The sequence below is a fragment of the Castor canadensis genome, chromosome 3 (genome assembly GCF_047511655.1).
Source record: "Castor canadensis chromosome 3, mCasCan1.hap1v2, whole genome shotgun sequence".
Taxonomy (NCBI): domain Eukaryota; kingdom Metazoa; phylum Chordata; class Mammalia; order Rodentia; family Castoridae; genus Castor; species Castor canadensis.
The window spans coordinates 58,733,304-58,740,302 of NC_133388.1; the positions used below are offsets into that span (position 1 = coordinate 58,733,304).

The 6,999-nt window shown below is 34.4% G+C and overlaps 1 non-coding gene across 1 annotated transcript; it reads right to left on the minus strand.

Annotated features, from left to right (window-relative positions):
* Window positions 1-6,160: 6,160 nt before the first annotated feature.
* LOC141422011 (U6 spliceosomal RNA) lies at window positions 6,161-6,268 on the minus strand. The gene has a single exon (XR_012446680.1). It is a non-coding gene; the product is annotated as a U6 spliceosomal RNA (small nuclear RNA).
* Window positions 6,269-6,999: the final 731 nt, after the last annotated feature.

A 6,999-nucleotide genomic window follows, 5' to 3' on the forward strand; every position in this document is an offset into this window, starting at 1 on the left:
AAAACAGTATGCTATATGAAAATGGATTACAAAACTATCAATATTAATGCTACTAAAAACATCTAACAAGACTACTTCTAATAGTTATGCTCTGAAGGAATAAGCTCAGGCTCTTCAAGACCCTGAATTCATCACTAAAACCTACTAATATGTGAGTTAAAATCATAGATAGAGTCGTGACTTTTTAAAATCAATTTTCTGCTGAGAATTTATAGAAGAATCATTTTTCTTCAAAGCCAATAAGCTTCAGTCACAGTACATTTCTTCACACAGCATCCTGAAAAGACATGTTATCAGTGTCTATGATTTGATAATATTCACCATTTTCAGACTTCTCATCCTAACAGAAAAAAACATCAAGGATACATCGGTTCTCAGGCAGCAAAGTGCTGGGTAGGGTTGCATTCAAATGGAAATACATTTTGAGAAGAAAACCATGTTTATAACATATAGGTAAGGGTGCTTCCACAAGCACCCACACCTGCATCCTGACCTTGGTGAACCTTTGCCAGTCTATATTACTACTCATAAATTAATAACAAAACAAAAATTATCTTGGTTCTTTCAGTCTACAAACATTCGACCACAGAGTGGATTTTTACATAGTACCAAAATTGGCCAACAGTTGTCTGCCTTTTTCTTCTCAACTTGCCATCTTTGAGGGGTGAAATGATCAATATGGCTTCCACACTTACATATCTAAAAATCTAAAGCCGTGGCATGTTTTCAAGCTGCTTCACCATGTATCCTCCATGAACATCTTCAAAACATGGGCATCTTGACAGTATAGTTATTTCAAGGTGGATGACTGCTTTCTTTGTGGCTGATTTTCCTTCATGTCCATCCCTACACACGCCAAAAGACCAGAATGGAAACAAGAAGGCTGTAATAGCCTAACATTAAAATTTGAAGAATCTGGGAAATTCCCAGCCTCCTATTTGTCAAACAAGTGACTAAGTCAACTCCAGATACACAAGAGAATTAGTTCCTCCTCATTTTTTTTTAATCTTTTCATTTTTTTTATTGTTGTGCTGGGGGTACATTGTGACATTTACAAAAGTTCTTACAATATATCAAATATATCATATTGAATTCACTCCCTCCATCATTCTCCTTTATCCCCTCTTGCCTCATTTCTGGAATAGTTTCAACAGGTATCATTGTCCCATTTATATACATGTGGACACAGTATTGAACCATATTCACCCTTCTACACCCTTTCCCCACATCCTTCCTGGTTCCACTGATACCAACCTCCCAGATAGGACCTGTTCTGCACTCCTATTCTTCAATTTTGTAAAAAATAAGTTATTTGTTTAAGATAGTTATACACTGAATTTCCTTGTGACAGTTGCATGGGGATGTTGGAGTGACTCAAGTGGTAGAGTACCTATCTAGACCTTCGCTCTTAGTAAGAGAAAAACCAGAGATAGGTCTATTCACTCTACTAACCTAAGAAGCACATTCTTGAAACTTGAAAACACAGTTACTTCAGGAGGACTAAAATGTTTATGATTTAGGGTTAGCAAAACAAATCTTTCTAACAAATATTTGTAACACTCATTTATTTTCATGAAATCCAATAAATTCTTAGAATCTTAGTCAATTGAAATCTCTGATGCAATTTCCATATAAGTAAATTGATAAAATAAAATTGGCTGTTACTTTCAATGTTTTTTTCAGAGAAAACCCTAGAATGCAGCATTTCTCATATTTCTCATGCACATTTTCAATGTAATAATCCACATTGGTGCCAATAAAAAGCAAAGCAACCACAGTGGAAACACACTTGGGAAAAAAACTGATAAAAATTATAAAAAGATAAAGCTATCTTGCTGACTTTAGAACTTTAGCAAAGCAAAATAAGGCCAAAGGAAAAAAGTGCCTTATAACTTCATTCTTTGTGAAAGATAAAGAACATGAAAAATTGATGAGAATAAGAATAAAAACCCAAATTTCATTAGAGCAGCAGTACAGTAAATGGAAAATATTTTAAAAAAAGGGCTACTGGAAAGTTTTTGTTGAAACAACAATGCTTACAGAGGGCTATGTAAAAATGATAATATAAAGTTAGCATAAATATACAAATTTATTTATAAAGGTAAATATGAAAATATCCCAAGACTGATTTATGACATAGAGAGTTAGTCTCAATTCTAGTTTATTATAAAAATGAACATGTATAAGTTTAACCTATTTGATGTTCTTTTATTGGTAATAAAATTATAAGATTAGATTTTTTGCATTATTTAGAGCTTCTTTTGTTCTCTCTGTATATACATTGTATGTATATATAAATGCATTGTACATATAAATACATTACATTGTACATATAATCACACATATATTATATACTACATTGTATAGACTTATATATCACCCATATCTAATTTTCAAAGTACAAAGCATATATATACACTTGTATTCTGTGTGTATATAAATATATTTATACTCTTACAAACATGTATATATATGCATATATACATAGTATCCACACAGATATACATATAAACATTTAATATATAAGACACTTATAATAAAATAATAGATATAAATTATGGATACTTACTTGTCCAATTATTATAATTATTTTATAATTACAAAATACACATTTATAATAAAAGTTTTAAAGATTACAAATAGATATATATTTCCCTTCTATCACAGCCATCTGTTTTTAACCCCCAGTATAGGCAATGGATAAATAGCTTTTTACATGTCCTGTAAGAATGCTCCTATTTGCATGTCTGAGCATTACACACACTCTCATGTATTTTTTAAATAAATGGAGGCATATATTTTCTATATCAGCACAGATAGGTTTAGCATACTCTTTTCAATATTTAATATCATATATGTCTTATTTTTCCTCTATGTCAATATACTTTTATGCATGTATGTACTACTTGCCTACATATTTAAAATATTAACATTAATTCTCAGATGAGGAATTACTGAATGAAAAGTGTACATCCAGAAATTTGAAAGCTATTTCTAAATTGATTTCTGAAAAAGTCAATTTGTTTGATTCACTATTCCACCAATGATGTATGAGAGAACAGTTCCCCAAATCTGTAACAACAGTCATATTTTCCAACTTTTCAGATTTATCTTTCAGATAGAGAACAATATTTCATTGTCTTTCTATTATAATTATTATTATAATTTTGTATTTATATAGGGGGATTTGTAGTGACAATTCTGATTAGACATATGTTGTACATTACTTAACATTTCCCTCATTGTCTCTCCCCCTCAGCCTTTTCCTCACTCCATTTAAAGCAATTGCAGGAGGTTTTTCAGCTCTGTTTCATACATGTATATGAAGTCCATCAACCATATACTGTCACCTAAATCTCCTTCCTTCACCCTCTCCCTTGACTAATAACCATCCCCCACCCTACCTCACCTCCGCACACACTGTGCCTATTTTAGAATCCTTGGTTTTGTTATTAATATTCATGTTGATGTTCAAAGGGGTGGCTCAATGTATGGCCTCTGTAGATGTGCTTTACTTTGGTCTGTTCAATCCCTTCGAATACTCTCCCTTACCCCTTTACCTCAGATCCCCCATTTTTCAACAACTTTCAATACACATGCTTATATCCTCTACCTTCACAGTTTGTGGTCTGTGGTATTACTGATGCTCTATCATTCTCTTTTCCTTTTCCTCTTTCCCTGAGTTCCATAGAGTACCTCCACTGTCACAAACATGTTCTACGTCTAAGTTTGTATACGATCATGCTTGTTTTTGTGTATATGTTTATCTTGGATCCATCTTCCACATATGAGAGAAAACATGCGTCTTTTTGTGTTTCTGATCCTAATTTCTCTTAACATGATGTCTTCCAATTGCATCCATTTACCTTCAAACACCATGTCATTATCCCTTGTGACTTAGTAATACCCCATTGTGTATATATACTGCAATTTTATGATCCACTCATCAGTTGGGCATCTGGGTTGTTTCCAGAGATTGGCTATTGTGAACAGCGCTGAGATGAACATTGGTATACAGGTGTCTCTACTGTATCCTGTCTTACATTCCTTTGGGTAGATGCCCAGGAGTGATATCACTGGATCAGATGGCAGTTCCATATCTAGTTTTTTGAGGAATCTCCATACTGCTTTCCATAGTGGTTGTACTAATTTGCATTCCCACCAGCAGTGCACAAGGGTTCCTGTTATGCCACATCCTCACCCTTGATTATGGCCATTCTAACTGGGGCAAGATGAAATCTAAGTGTTATTTTGATTTGCATCTCTTTTATAACTAAGGAAGTTGAACACTTCCTCATGTATTTACTGGCCATTTGTACCTCTTCATTTGAGAATTCTCTGTTGAATTCATGTGCCCATTTCTTCATTGGGGTGTTGATGCTTTGGGGGTGGAGTTTTCTGAGTTCCTTGTAGATTCTACATATTAGTCCTTTATCAGCTTAGTAGCTGGCAAAGATTTTTCTCCCATTTTATGGGCTGTTTCTTTAGTCTGGTGTCTGTTTCCTTTGCTGTGCAGAAGCTCTTTAATTTGATGCAGTCCCATTTGTTCATTGTTTCTCTTAGATGCTGAGCCATTTGAGTTCTGTTTAGGAAGTAGTTCCTTTTACCTGTCTGTACCAGTGTATTTCCTACTGCTGCATGGGATTGTTTCAGTTTCAGGCCTTATTTTAAGGTCTTTGATCCAGTTTGAGTTGACTTTGGTACAAGGTAAAAGACTTCTACATGTAGATATCCAGTTTTCCCAAAAACATTTGTTGAAGAGGCTGTCTTTTCTCCATCATATGTTTTGGGCTCCTTTGTCGAAGATCAGTTGGCTGTAAATGTGTGGGTTTATGTAATGATCTTCTACTCTGATCCACTGGTTTTCCTGTCTGTTTTTGTGTCAGTGCCATGCTGTTTTTATTGTTATGGTTCTGTAGTATAATTTGAAGTGGGTATTGTGATGCCTCCAGCATTGGACATTTTGCTCAGAAGTGCTTTGGTTATGCAAGGTCTTTTGTGTTTCCATAAGTATTTCATGATTGCTTTTTCTATTTCTGTGCAGAATGTGATTGAAATTTTGATAGGGACTGCATTGAACATATAGTTTGCTTTTGGTGGTATGGCCATTTTCACAATGTTGATTCTACTGATTCATGAGCATGGAAGTTCTTTCCATCTTCTGATGTCTTCTTTGATTTCTCTCTTCAGTGGTTTATAGTTTTCATTAAAAAGGTCTTTGGTTTCTTTTGTTAAATTTATTCTAAGGTACTTTATTATTTCCCTGGTTTCTTTCTCAGTCTGTGTGTTGTTGGTATATAGAAAAGCTACTGATTTCTATATGTTAATATTGTATCCTGCTACTTTGCTGAAGGAGTTTATGATTTCTAGTAGATTTTTGTTAGAGTTTTTGGGGTCTCTTAGTAATAAGATCATGTCATCTGCAAACAGAGATAGTTTGACTTCTTCCTTCCCTTTTATTTCTTGCTCTGTCTTAATGCTCTGGTTAGGAATTCCAAAACTATATTGAATAGGAGTGGAGAAAGCAGTCAGCCCTGTCTCATTCCTGAATTTAAGGGGAACGGTTGCAGTTGTTCTCCATTTAGTGTTATGTTGGCTCTAGGTTTGTCATATATTGCCTTTAGTATGTTGACGTACATTCCTTCTATTCCTACTTTCTTCAGAGCTTTTTTCATGAAAGGTGTTGGATTTTGTCAAAGGCTTTTTCTGTGTCTATTGAGAGGATCATGTGTTTTGTTCCTTTGCTTCTGTTTATGTAATGTTTTACATTTATGGATTTACATATGTTGAACCATCATTGCATCCCTGATATGAAACTGACTTGGTCATGGTGTATGATCTATTTGACATGTTGCTAAACTCTGTTTGCCAGTATTTTGTTGAGAATATTTGCATCTATATTCATTAAAGATATTGATTGGTCTATAATTCTCTTTTCTGATTATGTCTTTATTGGGTTTTGGAATGAGTGTAATGCTGGCTTCATAGAGTGAGTTTGGTTGTGTTACTTCCCTTTCTATGTCCTGAAAAAGTTTGAGGAGTATTGGTGCTAGTTCTTCTTTAAAGGTTTGATAAAATTCGGCTGTGAGTCCATCAGGTTCTGTGCTCTTCTTTGAAGGAAGACTCTTCATTACTGCTTCAGTGTCATTGCATGTAATAGAAAAATGTGGAACATTTCACAAATTTGCATGTCATCCTTGCACAGGGGCCATGCTAATCTCCTCTGTGCCATATCCAATTTTAGTAAATGTGCTGCCAAAACAACCACAATATTTCATTGTTTTAATCACAGGTGAGATTTAAAATGTTTCCTTTTATCTGTGTTATTGAGTTATTTAACTTTTTCCTAATCAATTATAAGAGCCCATATTTTTTATCTATAGCACACACACATATACATACATACCTATATATAGAGAGAGAGTAAATGTATCTTTTTAATTTTATGTTTTCTTGTGGTTTTCAATTTTCTTTTTTCTGTGGTATTGGGGATCGAACTCAGAGCCTCACACTTGGTAAGCAAGTATTCTATTATTTGATCCACACCCATAGTCCTTTTGTTTGTTTTAAGGTTGTTTTTCAGATAGGGTTCCCACTTTTTGCCAGGACTGGTCTCAGACCTCAGTCCTCCTACCCCAGCCTCCCATGTAGCTGAGACTACAGGCATGAACCTCCAAACCTGCCTCATTTTTTGATAGGATATCACTAACGTTTTGCCCAGGCTTGCCTTAAACTCTAATTCTCCTATCTCCACCTCCAAAATAGCTGGGATTACAGGCTTGACTATGGCTGACCCTCAAAATATTTTTATATTTGTTGCTGAAAAATGTAATCCTGCAATTGTGACTGATTAGCATCTTATCTTAGTGTTAAATCTTGCCGTTTAGTTCACTTTAGTGTGAAATCTTAGTGTTAAATCTTGCCGTTTAGTTCACTTTAGTGTCCTTGACAGAAGAATTATGTTTTCTCTGAACTTCAGATTCTTCCCTATGATTTAGA